This window comes from Zalophus californianus, chromosome 1 (genome assembly GCF_009762305.2).
Source record: "Zalophus californianus isolate mZalCal1 chromosome 1, mZalCal1.pri.v2, whole genome shotgun sequence".
Classification (NCBI taxonomy): domain Eukaryota; kingdom Metazoa; phylum Chordata; class Mammalia; order Carnivora; family Otariidae; genus Zalophus; species Zalophus californianus.
Genome location: NC_045595.1, coordinates 11,284,385 through 11,299,724, shown reverse-complemented (window position 1 = coordinate 11,299,724; position 15,340 = coordinate 11,284,385). Strand labels below are relative to the sequence as shown.

At 42.2% G+C, this 15,340-nt stretch overlaps 2 pseudogenes; both read right to left on the bottom strand.

Moving 5' to 3' along the window:
* Window positions 1-20: 20 nt before the first annotated feature.
* Window positions 21-1,383, bottom strand: LOC113917911 (annotated as a pseudogene).
* Window positions 1,384-1,911: 528 nt separating this feature from the next.
* Window positions 1,912-2,428, bottom strand: LOC118356295 (annotated as a pseudogene).
* Between the last annotated feature and the right edge of the window lie 12,912 nt (window positions 2,429-15,340).

Genomic DNA, 15,340 nt, shown 5'->3' with positions numbered 1-15,340 from the left:
AGTATTGTGTGCCCAGCTACTCAGGAGACTCCTGTAATGGTCCCAATGCTGAGAGGCACCGCCCTCCTGAGGGGTGTGCCCAGGGCCCCCTTCATGTCCTTGTTCCTCAAGCTGTAGATGAAGGGGTTCAGCATGTGGGTGACAATGGTGTACATCACCAAGGCCACTGGACTCGTCCTAGTGGATGAAGTTGCTGCAGGACTGAGGTCGACCCCAAGGCCTGTGCCATAGAACAAGGAGACCACTGAGAGGTGAGACCCACACCTGGAAAAGGCTTTGTACTTGCCCCTGGCTGATGAAATTATCAGGATGGAGGAGAAAAATCTGAGAATAAGAAAAGAGGATCCCAGAGAGAGGAAAAACACCTAGGACAATAGTCACAAAATACACCACTAAGTTATTGATGAGGGTGTCAGAACAGGCAAGCTTCAGGACTTCAGGAAGATCACAAAAAAAGTGTGGGATTCCCATGTCTGTGCAGAAGGACAGCCTCAAGAGGGTCAAGGTTTCCAACAGGGAGCCCATGACACTGATGCACCAGGACCCCAGGGCCAGCAGCCCACAGAGCTGGGGGTTCATGATGACCAAGTAGTGCAGGGGCTGACAGATGGCCACAAACCGGTCATAGGCCATCCATCATTCTCAGGAGTAAATTGTCCAGGCATCCAAACACAATGAAAAAAAAATATCTGACTGAGGCATCCTTCATATGTTATGGTTTGCTGTGAGTCTGGATGTTCTGGAGCATCTTGGGGATGGTGGTGGAGGTGAAACAGATATCAGCAAAGGACAGGTTGGAGAGGAAGAAGTACATGGGCGTGTGGAGGTGGGAATCTGAGCAGATGGCCAGGATGATGAGCAGGTTCCCAGTGAATGTGACCAGATACATGGACAGAAACAACCCAAAGAAGAAAGGCTTCAGATCCAGGTCCTCTGTGAATCCCAGGAGGAGAAAATTCCCAACTCCTGTTTGGTTTCCCCTTTCCGTGTGGCTACTGGGTTTGCCCAGAAGAAGGGAAAAAGCAACACAAGATTAACTCCAAATAAGCATTCCCCAGAATGATAGAAATTTCCTTAATGCAAACCCAGGGGATTCATGAAGTCATTCATTTGACTAATGATCGACTGTCTTTGCTGACAAATTGTGGTTACCATTGCTACCCGGAAAAAATTGTCTCTAAGGTCAGTGGTTTTCAAATCATGGTCCCTAACATCAACAGCATCACCTGGGAACCTGTTGGAAATGTACATTTTCAGGCCCACCTGACCTAATGAATCAGATGTTCTAGCTGTGGAGCCAGCACTCTGTGCCTTGACAGGCCCTCCTGGGGACTCTGATGCATACCCAAGTTTGAGGAGCTCTGCTCTAGTGCTTGTCTGCATCTCTAAGCAGTCATTCCTGATGTCTGCTCTTGCACTTTCTGCTGTGCTTGTGGGAATGGGGAATTCCCTAATGCCAGGCAGATCTTCTAATCTTTGAGAGGTTCTTTCATTGTACTGCCTTTCTGCAATTTCTATATCTTAGCTCCTCTGGACCTTGGGTGTTCCTTCTGCTAAAAAAATAACGAATATTATTATTTTTAATTATCATTTATATTTCATTTATATTACCAACGTCCCTATATAAATTCAGCAAAAATGGAATTTATAAATATAGTGTCCTAGAGTTTATTTACTTATTTATTGATAAATTTTAAAAATTATTTTCTAAATTCCATTATAGTTAAAGTACAGGGTTAGATTAGTTTCAGGTGTACAATATAGTGATTCAACAATTCTATACATGTCTCAGTTCATCATGATAAGTGTACTCCCTAATCTCCTTTACCTATTTCACACATCCCTCACCCACCAACCATCAGTTTATCCTTTATAGTTAAGAGTCTTTTTTGTCTTTTTTTTTTTTTAAACGTCTTGAGGTCTTTTATTTTCTTTACATTTATCATGCCATGAATTCATAGGGAATGGGTTCCAGCAGTTTGGGTTCCTTTCCATTAGTTCTCACGAAGTGTGCTTCTCTGGGTGGGGCAGGCTGGTGCTTCCGTTGAACCCAAATACCTTTCTCTTTGGCTTCCTTCTTTTTCTGATCATTTTCCTTCACACACTTCAGGAAGCTGTCTTGGCTCTTTGAGTGTTTAATATGCTCAATGCGTACATTAATTCTCTTGGCAAGAATCTTGCCCTTAACTTGTTTGTTTACAACAATGCCAACAGCATGCTGAGTAACATTGTAGACTCTTCCAGTTTTGCCATGGTAACATTTGTGGGGCATTCCTTTTTGAACAGGGCCCATTCCCTTGATGTCCACAATATCACCTTTCTTATAGATTCACATATATGTGGCCAAAGGAACAACTCCATGTTTTCTAAAAGGTCTAGGGAACATATAGCGGGTACCTCTCCTCTTTCCCTTTGTGTTGGTCATTTTGGCGAATTACTGGAAGATGGCAGTTCCAGCCGAAAGGCTTGTCTTTTTTTTCTTTGTTTTTTAGTGTGTGTGTTTGTGTGTGTTTTTAGTTTTTATTTAATATCTAGTTGGTTCACACACAGTGTAATATTAGTTTCAGGTTGTAGAATTTAGTGATTCAACACTTCCATCACAAGTGCCCTCCTTCATCCCCATCACCTGTTTCACCCATACCCCCCCGCCCACCTCCCGTCTGCTATCCATCTGTTTGTTCTCTAGAGTTAAGAGTCTATTTCTTGGTTTGTCTCTCTCTTTTTCTCTCCTATGATCGCTTATATTGTTTCTTAAATTCATATCTGAGTGAAGTCATACAACATTTGTCTTTCTTTGACTGACTGATTTCACTTAGCATGATACCCTCTAGATCCATCCACGTTGTTGCAAATGGCAAGATTATATTCTTTTTTTTATGGCTGAGCAATATTCCATTGTATATGTATACCACATCTTCTTTATCCATTCATCTGTCAATTATAGTGTCTTAGGCTTTCTAATAATTGTCTTCACATAAGTTCATCTTTTATTTATAGCCTTATCAAAGTATAGTTGATTACAAAATATTGCACATATCTGATATATACATGTTGGTAAGTTTGTGCATATGCCTTCACCTGTGGTATCATTGCTATAATCAAGGTAACAAACATATCTGTCACCTCCCAAAGTTTCCTTGTATTGTTCTGAGTGGTTTTGTGTGTGTGTGTGTGTGTGTGTGTGTGTGTGTGTGTGTGTGTGTGTGTGGTAAGAATACTCACAATTTATCCTCCTAACATATTTTAAAGTGTACTATACCGTATTATTAACTATACCTAGTATGTTATACACCAGATCTCTATATATTATTCAACCTGCACAACAGAAACTTTATACCCATTGAGCAAAAATTCCCTATTACCTCTCTTCCCAGCCACGGACAACCAACATCCTATTCTCTGCTTCTGTGAGTTTGATGATTTTACATACTTTATGTAAGTGGAATCATGCAAATCAGAATTTGTACTTCTGTGTCTGGCTTATTTCACTTAGCATAATGTCCTCCAAGTTTATTCATGGTGTCCCAGATGGCAGGATTTCTATACAGTATTTTAATGTATTTTAGGTTTACTGTCATTAATAATGATATTCTCCCAAGTTATATCTCTGATATTGCTATTAAAATAGGAAGGATTTTGATTTTTTTGTATTTATAAACTATGGGCATTTTTGGATTTTATTAATAATTTTAAGTTTTTCTATAATATTTACATACTTTCTCCAAATAATATCAATTTACAATACCTACTTATCTTTAGGTCTTTTTACATTGGTATGAAATTCAATACTGCTCAAATTTATAGTAAGAGTTCTTCATTTCTTTCAAAAGTATAATCCTGGAGTTTTGTAATTTTATAAGATGTTCACCATAATTTAGGATATATAAAAATATTTTTATCAACTTAACTTACTTTTTTTTTTCTATTCCTAGATACCTTAGAAGGTCTTTTAAAGGCATAAGTGTTTCATGATTAACAGTTAAGAAAAAGGGGCACCCAGGTGGCTCAGTCGTTAAATGTCTGCCTTCGGCTCAGGTCATGATCCCAGGGTCCTGGGATCGAGCCCTGCATTGGGCTCCCTGCTCAGGGGAAAGCCTGCTTCTCCCTCTCCCACTCCCCCTACTTGTGTTCCCTATCTCACTGTGTCTGTTTCTGTCAAATAAATAAAATCTTTAAAAAAAACAATTAAGAAAAAATAATGTTAAATCTGATCTCCGTATTCCCTAATAAATTTCTTTTTAAAAAAGTTTTAATTTAAATTTCAGTTACTTAACATACAATATAATATTAGTTTTAGACGTACAATTTAGTGATTCTAATATTTGCTTTTCTTTTTAAAGTAAGCTCTACACCCAACATGAGCCTTGAACTCATGATCCCAAGATCAAGAGTCTCATGCTCTAGTAACTAAGCCAGCCAGGTACCTACATTCCCTAATAAATTTCAATGTTTAATGTTAGGTGTGGAGCAAGAGACCATACAATCTATCAGAATAAAATAAATAAAAAACATAGATGATATAAATTTATATATGAAGATGTATAATCTTTGAAAGTAATTCTCTCCAAATAAAAAGTCTAGAAATAAGAGAAGAGAAGAGAAATAAGAGAAGAAAAGATCAATAACGGGGCCATAAATTGAAAAAAATTCTTAATGATAAAATGTGCCACGCAGAAAATTAGAATATAAAAAATAATAAAAAAGAATGAAATCTTGACTTTTGCAACAACATGGATGGAACTAGAGGGTATTATGCTAAGCAAAATAAGTCAGTTAGACAAAGACAAATATCATGATTTCACTCATATGTGGAATTTAAGAAATGAAACCATGATGTATATGGGGGAAGGGAAGGAAAAATAAATAAGATGAAAATGGAGAGGAAGGCAAGCCATGAGAGACTCTTAACTCTACAGAACAAACTGAGGGTTGCTGGAGGGAGGTGGGTGGGGGATGGGCTAGATGAGTGATGGGCATTAAGGAGGGCACTTGATGGAATGAGCACTGGGTGTTATATGTAAGTGATGAATCACTAATTCTACTCCTGAAACCAATACTACACTATATATTAACTATCTTGAATTTAAATCAAATCTTGGAAGAAAAAAAATTTATGACAATTTGAAAGACTAAAAAAAAGAAAAAAGAAAGTCTATTTCGACTGTTGTTTATCAACACCTGGGAAATTACAACTAAAGCAATTCAAGGAGAAAAAGACATAAGGGACTTTAAGTATGGAAAACACAACTATTTTTCACCGAAGATAATGGATTGGCTGCAGGTAGTGAATTGGCAGCTGAAAACCTCTGAACTGAGTATGATTTTAGTAACACGGTTGATATAAAACACATATGTAAAACCCAGGAGCCATTTTAAAGTAACATTCAGAGGCATGAAAGTACATTTGGTGTGTTTAGCAATCATTGCTTCTATTTCATTCCAAAATGTTTTCATTACCATGGGAACTCTGAACTATTTTTGTAACTTTTCTGTAAATGTAACATTATTCAAAAATAAAAATTAGCAAAAAGAAAAAAGTGGGCGCAAGAGAAAAAAACCCTAGCAGTGTTCATATGTGCAGTTATATTACTTAGAAAATAGATCACAGGGCCACCTGGGTGGCTCAGTCAGTTAAACACCCGACTCTTGATCTCAGTTCAGGTCTCCATCTGGGCGGGGGTCGTGAGTTCAAACCCCCTGTTGGTCCCCACGCTGGGCATGGAGCCTACTTAGAAAAAAAATAGATCACAATTGTTTCACATGTTAACACAAATATAAATCTGGAATAGGGACTGGAAACTTGCAAATACACAGTAAATGAGAATGATGCATTTGTTAAATTAGCTAAAATTTCTTGAGGACCTCCATGTGTCAAACACTTGTGCCCTAGCTTATTTTAACATCATTACTATATATATATTTTTTAAGATTTTTATTTATTTATTTGACAGAGGGAGACATAGCGAGAGAGGGAACACAAGCAGGGAGAGTGGGAGAGGGAGAAGCCGGCCTTCCACCGAGCAGGGAGCCGGATGCGGGGCTCGATCCCAGGATCCTGGGATCATGACCTGAGCCGAAGGCAGACGCTTAATGACTGAGCCACCCAGGCGCCCCTCATTACTATATTTTTATTTCACAAATGAATATGTGTTTGCAGTAACGCAGCGATAATAATAAACAGGGGTAGATGCTCACTAGGCGATAGAGACAATAAAAAACCCTGTCGAGCATCATCTCCCTTAATTTAATCCTCATGTTAACCTTCTGAAGTGGGTACTACTATTCTAGTTTTACAAATGTGGAAGCTGAGGCACAGAACATTACGTAACTTAATAGATCAGAAGATGTATGAACGGACTCGTAAGCGCTAACAGCATGGAATCCCAGGGAACGTTTCTCGCTTGAATGAGTAAGTGAAGATTTTCCAGATGAAAGAAGACAGGAGTGTCTTTGGTAGAGGAGAACAGAGGTGTTTGTAATGGCTCCCAAAAAACTGAGAGGAGGAGAAAATTGAGAGACACGGGAATGGAATTGTGTAGACTGTTTTAAGTAAGTGGACTCTCACCAGCATCTTATTCCCATTTGTACTGCCCAAAATGCATCCTCTGAGAGCTTTGCCTGCCCCCATACCTTTTTCCCACAGCAGACACTCTGATGGCATTGGGGCATCTCTAGTTCTGTGTGTCCTTTATTCCCTGGCGGATGGATATTCAACTCAGCTCCAGGGAAGGACAAGGAGGTGGTGTCAGGTACCTGTTCTCCAAAAGGGTGCAGCTGAACTTCCTCCTTCCAGGAGAGTTGAGCTGTAGATGAGATGAGGACATTGCATATTTACTATTTATAGGTCCTCGGAGGTTGGATTCTGACAATTCTCATTAAATTAATTGTGCTGTTATTACTCTATTCTCTGAACAACTTGTTTCCCATGAGTGAGGGAACCAAAATGGAAAAGAACTTCTCTTCTTCTGGGTTTGTCCTCTTGGGAGTGTCTCGGATGTTGGATACATGTATACCACCCTATGGCTCCCCTAAGTCATGGTGTTCTTTTCTCCATGTGCCTGACCTTCATTGTCTTCTTTTGTGTCAACATTTGACATGGAATTTCTTTGTCTATCAAAGGCAGAAGCAGGTGTATTTTTCAAGACTCCATGAGTCCCAAGCACTTTGACTAGGGATTGTGAACAGGGATCTGAACCACATGTAACTCCCAACAAATGTTGGGTAGTTACACAGAGGAAAGGTGGAGATTGGCCCTTGTGTTGGGTGGAGGGTAATTAAAAAAAAGCTCATTATTTGGCTGCACATGTAGAATTTTCTTTGCAAAAGTCCCCCAGGTCCACTTAGTTTTTTCATCTGGAGTAAACACATTCGTGTCTTTAAGCTTACATGGCAGAATTTTTCAGGCTATATACCTAGGTAGGTTATTCAGAGCATTCTTTCCCAGGAGGAAATATTAGAGCAGAGGTTGGCAAACATTTTTGTAAAGGGCCAGATAGTAAATATTTGGGGCGTTGTGGGCTATATGTTCTCTGTGGCAATTACTTATGTACCATGGTGCATAAGCATGTATAGACCGTATGTGCACAGGTGGGCGTGGCTGTGGGTATGAATGTCCTGTGGTTGCTGTAACAATTTACCAAGAGCTGGGTGAATTAAAACAATAGGCATGTATTCTGTCACAGTTCTGGGAGGCCAGAATTCTGAAATCAGGGCTCAGAACGGCTGTGCTACGTCCTGAGGCTCTAAGGGGAAGTCTATTCCTTGCCTTTCCTGCTTTTAGTGACTCCAAGCATTTCTGGGCTTTGTGGATGCATCATTCCAATCTCCACCTCTGTAGCTGCATGGTCTCCTCATCTCTATGTACCTCTTGCCTTTGTGTCTCCTTATAAGCACATCCGTCACTGGATATAGGATCCATCTGGGTAATCCAGGGCGATTGCATCTCGAGATCCTCAATTATATCTGTAAAGACCCCTTTTCCAAATAAGGTCACATTCACAGGTACTAGAGTTGGGATGTGGCATATCGTTTTGGGGGCCACCATTCACCCCACTACACTGTGTTCCAGTAAAACATTTTCATAAAAAAAATGCTGTGGTTTGCATTTTGTGTATGGGCAGTGGTTTGCTTCCCCTCTTAGTAGATTTAGACATATGGAGCTGATAATCTTAGAGAACATTGTAAAATTAAAGAAAAATGAAATATGGCTTATTTTATGCTAGCGGGGTTCACCTACTAGACATCAGTGATGTCTACATCATTCAGACCGTGGCTTATTTAACTCTCTCCAGACTGTGGCTTACTAAACTGTCAGACCCATCCACTCTCCTGACCCTCTTTCCAACAGAGCTGCCGCCTATGCCAATGTACCCCATTAAAGTCAACATAAAGAACTTCAAATCTTAGCTCTCGGAGAGGGCGGAGTGGAGACCCTGCCAGGAGCTGTCCTTTGGTTCTTGTGCTGATGACGCCAACAGCCTGACAAGCAATTCTCTTACTAAAGATGCCTGAGAGTAGCCCTTCTGGACCACCAGAGCCTAGAGCAAAGAACACAGATTTCCTGGGTTAAATTGTGGCAGCCTTGACCAGAGTGTAGGAGGAGAGAGGAGGGACTAGGCTGTGTAAGCCTGGTCCCTTCTACCTAACTGGTAAGATGAGTCATTCTCCATTACTGGGTAAGTGGGAGGCCAGAGAGTAATGAGTAAGAGACCCGCATGCGGTAATTTCGTCTCTGGCCTTTGACTGGAAGGTGCCCAGGTGTGCCAGAGACTGCTCAACGCGCGGGTCTGAATCAGGAGTGAATTTTGCCGTGCTTAGTGCTCAGGAATGGGTTCCTCTTTGGTTTTCCCGGGAAGACCAGGTGAGCACTATTTTCTTGGGTGCACTCTGTAATTTCCCAGTGGTTCAGCTTGTCTTTCCTCTCTGATGCCTTAGGTTTCCAGAAGCTCAGAAGCAAACCAATTTCCCCTCTATTTCCCCATGCGTTCATTTTAGCTCAGGGATGGCCCCATGCAGCGCGGGATGAGGATTAGGAAAGCAGTGTCCTGGAGGTACAAAATGTAAGCGGTGTCTCCTTGTGTTGTCCTGGGCTCCTTCCCTTAGTCCGGGCCCCTCCGCACCGATTCTTGGCCAGAAGCCCTTTCCTTGGTAGCCAGATTTTTCCTTTTTGGCTTTCCCTGAAGTTCAGAGGTATCCCTGCAGGTGGAGTGTGCTCCCCTTCCTCTGGCGTCCTGTGTTTCCTCCTGGTTCAGGTGTAGCATCTCCAGTGGCTGCATCTTCCTCTGGGTGGAGGCGCGCATCTTTCCCTGGTCGCTTTCCTTTGCTTCCCTCTTGTTTCAGCCATACTCGGTGTCCCCAGGCCTCTCGCCGGCTCAGCCACACACCTTCAACTTTGTTTCTTTTCCTGGTCTCCCCTCGGCATAGCGCTGCACTGTTCCCCTGCAGGGGGGGAGCAGTTCAGCCTCTGGCTGAACACCTGCAGATTTCCTCCAGCCCCCAGGTGACCCGGCTGGGCCTGTCCTTTCAGTGGTGCTGGATTCCTCTTGGCTCTGCAGCATGTGGCAAAGTCCGAGCATCCCACCAAGCGCTGCTTCCCCTCCGTGCAGGACACGCACATTTGCACATTTGTGCTGCATCCTCAAGGTGTTTACCCCCCAGAGAGAGACCTGGGCATGTTTCCCCACAAATTCCTCCGCAGATCTGTGTTTCCTACTTGGGTTCCCTGCGGCACAACCCGGCGCTCTTTCCTCTGGCATTCCATTTGACAGGAGTATCTTAAACCAAAATTCTCCATTTCTGTCCCTCCTCCCCTCTGCCCCCCATCAAGCCTCTATTCCTGACTCCCAACTTGGCCTTAGCTTATGTAGGAAATATCAAAAGCCTTAATGATTTCCACATCCCTCTGAATGTGGTATATCTGCTAAAAACACTAGCAATCATAGATTATGTTACCCAAGAATTTGTCCCAGACAAAATTTTTAAAAGATTTTATTTTTAGGGCTCCTGGGTGGCTCAGTCGGTTAAGTGTCTGCCTTCCGCTGAGGTCACAATCCCAGGGTTCTGGGATCGAGTCCCATATCTGGCTCCCTGCTCAGTGGAGAGTCATCTTCTCCCTCTATCCCTGCCCCCTGCTTGTGATCTCTGTCTCTCTCTCTCTCACACTCGCTCTCTCCAATAAATAAAAAATAAAAGCTTAAAAAAAAGATTTTAATTTTAAGTAATCTCTATACCCAAGATGGGGCTCAAAGTCACAATCCCGAGATCAAGAGTTGCATGCTCTTCCAGCTGAGCCAGCCAGACACCCCCTGGACAACTTACAGTGTACTTTTACTATCTCATATCTAAAATATGGATTTCAGTCCATAAATCATTCATATAGTCATTGTTATTTCTTACAAATAAATGTTTAGACATTATTGAGGAACAAATTACTACAATATTATAAAATACGTTCTGTGATGAGTTTACAGATTTTTTTTTAATTTTATTATGTTATGTTAGTCACCATACAATTCATCATTCGTTTTTGATGTAGTGATCCACGATCCATTGTTTTCATATAACACCCTGTGCTCCAGGCAGTACATGCCCTCCTTAATACCCATCACCAGGTTTTTAATTTTTCATTTTAGAGACATAATCCAGGCCCTGCTTTAATACTCTATGGCAGAAGAGAATATTCTCACCAGGAATTGCTATGCTCTCTTGCACATTGGGGAATTATGAGGGAATTCTCCCACTTGAGAGCTAAGTTCTTTCCGTCTTTAGGCTACGTTAAGTCAGCATATTTATTTACACTGTTTTGGGTTGTGTACTCCATTTTTGTGAAGACCAGCTCTATTCTTGCAGACCTACCAAACATTGCAAGAGGACTTGGCTGATGGGAAGGTGTGCACCATTGCGGGCACATCAGGGCAGTGGGCAGTGAGCCAGAGGGGGTGGGGGTAGACTGACGGAGTGGGCCTCATCTCTCCTCTCAGCCAAAGCATCTGAGCAAACTCCCAAGGAGATACTTCCATCCTGGGAATTGAACATCCCTATGTTTTAGCAGAACTAATCCAGAAAATGATGACATATTAATCATGGAAAAGGAAGATTTCCGAGAATCCTATGGGTTATCTGAAATACTGGAGATTTCCTTGTATTAGTTTTCTCTTGATGCATAAAGTGGCTCAGTTGGTTAAGTGACCAATTCTTGATTTTGGCTCAGGTCATGATCTCAGGGTTGTGAGATTGAGCCTTGCATTGGGGTTGGTGCTGAGCATGGAGTCTGCTTAAGATTCTCTCTCTTGGGGTGCCTGGGTGGCTCAGTTGGTTAAGTGCCTGCCTTCGGCTTGGGTCATGATCCTGGGGTCCTGGGATCGAGCCCCGTGTCGGGCTCCCTGCTCAGTGGGGAATCTGCTTCTCCCTTTCCTATCTCTCCCTCTGTCACCAGTTCTCATGCTCTCTCTCTCTCTCAAATAAATAAAATCTTTTTTTAAAAAAAGATTCTCTCTCTCTCTCCCTCTGCCCCTCCACCACTATCTCTCTCGTGGGCTCTCTCTCATAATATATATATAAACAGTTCCCAAAGTAAGTGACTTAAAACACCAATCACCATTTATTATTCAACACTGTTTCTTTGCGTCAGGTTTTCAGGAGTGGTTTCACTGGGAGTTCTGGTCTGAAGTTAGTCATGGCCTTGCAGTTCAAATGTTGGCTGGTGCTGCCAACACTGGAAACCCCAGTGTGGGCAGGAGGATCTGCTTTTAGCTGCTGGCAGGAAGCCTCAGCTCCTGACCATGTGCACTTCTCCAGGGCTGATTGAGTGTCCGCGCAACAGGGCTGTTAACATCCCCCAGAGACAGCAAGGCAGTGGAGGGTAAAGGGCAAAGCTTTCATGTCATTTGTAATCTATCCTTGGAGGTCACACTGCCGTTTCCGTCATATCCTATTGGTTTCAAAGGTCAGCCCTATTCAGTGTGGGAGGAAAATCCATGGGTGTGTGTGTGAATATCAGGTGGTGGGAATCACTGGAGACCATCCTGGATTTGGCTCCCCTGAGTACACCCCTGCAGATCTAATTATGGGAATGATGGATGTCAAAATGGAAAGAGAGATCAGAACTGCCTGGACCGTGCAGAGGCAGGATTGTCTACAAAAAAGTCTTTGGGGAGCAATTGGTTAAAATGAATAAAAACAAATCATTTTCAAGGTCATCCCAGGCTTTGAGGGAATAGAACAGAGTTTTCTCTGGTATATGAAAGTCTGATCCTGTCGTATGAATACAGCACATTTAGTTACTCATTCATCAGCCACGAAGAAGAATGAAGCACTGGCTCAAGCTACAACATGGATGAATCTTGCCAACATCATGCTGAGTGAAAGAATCCAGACAGAAAAGGCATATACTATGTGATTCCACTTCTATGAAATATCCAGAACGTGCAAAGCACAGAGACAGAAAGCCGATTTGTGGTTTCCGAGGACTGGGGTGGTGGGGGGACAGAAATGGGGCATAGCTGCTTATGGTTGAAGGGTCTTTCTTGGGGTGATAAAAATGTCCTGAAACTAGGGCAGTGGAGATGGTGGCACAAGATTGTCAATATATGTAATGCACCTGATGATACACTTTAAACTGATTAAAATAGTAAATTTATGCTGTGTTTATTTTGTAAAAAATGCCTGGCCCCTCTGATGTCACACAATAATTATAATGGTGATAACAACTGGAAAATGCGAGTCATTGAACTGCCACCTGAATTGACTGCCATAGACGGTGGCAGACCACACTGGTCCTCTCGTGGCAAATGTTGCCAATGTCAGGGTCAGTGGTGCATGACTGTGCTCTCTTGGTGTGGACCACCTCTGTGGTCCTCTCCTCCTGATTCATCCCCATCTTAGCCCCTTCCAGCCCTGCAGAAACTTCATCATCATGAGTCCTCCATCTGTCCTTTGACATAGGTTGTCCGCAGAAGACATTATGTGGTATTATCTGACCTCTCACCCCAGGGGCTAGCTTCCAACCCGAGGATGTTCAGGTCAGCCTTCTTTGCCTCTCTTTGGGTTTTCGGAAATCTTGTGACTCTTTTATGTGACCATTGGAGCCCCCATATGAGCCAAGGAGGCTGAGATTGAAACCTAGTGTCCCTCTCAGGTTGATCACACTGCACAGACATTCCATCCCTACTATAGTAACCCCATTTTATGCAGGGCCAAACTATGCAACTATAATTCCCAAGATTCCTGAACAAGAGATGAGAGACATAAGCCCCCATTTATTTCTTTCCAGCCTTTAGGACACTTCCTTGGGATCTTGCACCTGGAAATTTTTCATATGTTCTCTTCCGCTTTGGAAGACATTCTCCTTGAAAGACCTAAATGTGAGACAGGAAACCATCAAAATCCTATAGAAGAGCACAGGCAGCAGCCACTTTGACCTCGGCTGGTGCAACTCCTTACTTGACACGTCACTGGAAGCAAGGGAAACAAAACACAAATGAACTATTGGGACTTCATCAAGGTAAAAAGCTTCTGCACAGCAAAGGAAACAATCAACCAAACTAAAAAAACAGCCTACGGAATGGGAGAAGATATTTGCAAATGATACAGCTGTTAAAGGGTTAGTATCCAAAATCTATAAAGAACTTATCAAACTCAACACCCCAAACCCAAATGATCCAGTTAAGAAATGGACAGAAGACATGAATGGACATTTTTCCAAAGAAGACATCCAGATGGCTAGCAGACACATGAAAAGATGCTCAACATCACTCATCATCAGGGAAGTTCAAATCAAAACCATGATAACATTTCACCTCACATCTGTCAGAATGGTTAAAATCATCAACACAAGAAATAACAGGTGTTGATGAGGATGCAGAGAAAGGTGAACACTCTTGCTCTGTTGGTGGGAATGCAAACTGGTACAGCCACTCTGGAAAACAGTATGGAGGTTCCTCAGAAAGTTAAAAATATTAGGTATTTACCCAAAAGATACAAATGTAGTGATCCAAGGGGGCACCTGCAAACTAATGTTTATAGCAGCGATGTCCACAATAGGCAAACTATGGAAAGAGCCCAGATGTACATTGACAGATGAATGGATAAAGAAGATGTGGCGTGTATGTATGTATATGTATATATATATATACACACACACACACATATACGCACAGTGGAATACTACTCAGCCAACAGAAAATGAAATCTTGCCATTTGCAATGATGTGGATGGAACTAGAGGGTCTTATGCTAAGCAAAGTAAGTTAATCAATTATCATATATCTCACTGATATGTGGAATTTAAGAAAAAAGGCAGAAGACCATAGGGAAAGAGAAGGAAAAAATGAAACAAGAAACCAGAGAGGGAGATAATCCATAAGAGACTCTTATTTTATTTTATTTTATTATGGTATGTTAATCACCATACATTACATCATTAGTTTTTGATATATTGTTCCATGATTTATTGTTTGCGTTTAACACCCAGTGCTCCACGCAGAACGTGCCCTCTTTAATACCCATCACCAGGCTAACCCATCCTCCCAACCCCCTCCCCTCTAGAACCCTCAGTTTGTTTTTCAGAGTCCATCGTCTCTCATGGTTCATCTCCCCTTCCGATTTCCCCCCCTTCATTCTTCAACTCCTGCTATCTTCTTCTTTTTTTTTCCTTAACATATATCGCATTACTTGTTTCAGAGGTACAGACCTGTGATTCAACAGTCTTACACAATTCACAGCGCTCACCATAGCACATACCCTCCCCAATGTCTGTCACCCAGCCACCCCATCCCTCCCACCCCCTACCACTCAGCAACCCTCAGTTTGTTTCCTGAGATTAAGAATTCCTCATATTAGTGAGGTCATATGATACATGTCTTTCTCTGATTGACTTATTTCGCTCAGCATAACACCCTCCAGTTCTATCCATGTCGTTGGAAATGGCAAGATCTCATTCGTTTTGATGGCTACATAATATTCCGTTGTGTATCTATACCACTTCTTTGTCCATTCATCTGTCAAAGGACATCTTGGCTCTTTCCACACTTTGGCTATTGTGGACATTGCTGCTATAAACATTGGGGTGCATGTCCCCCTTCGGATCCCTACATTTGTATCTTCGGGGTAAATACCCAGTAGTGCAATTGCTGGATCGTATGGTAGCTCTATTTTCAACTTTTTGAGGAACCTCCATACTGTTTTCCAGAGTGGTTGCACCAGCTTGCATTCCCACCAACAGTGTAGGAGGGTTCCCCTTTCTCCACATCCCCGTCAACATCTGTCGTTCCCTGACTTGTTAATTTTAGCCATTGAGGTTTTGATTTGGATTTCCCTGATGTCGAGCAATGTTGAGCACTTTT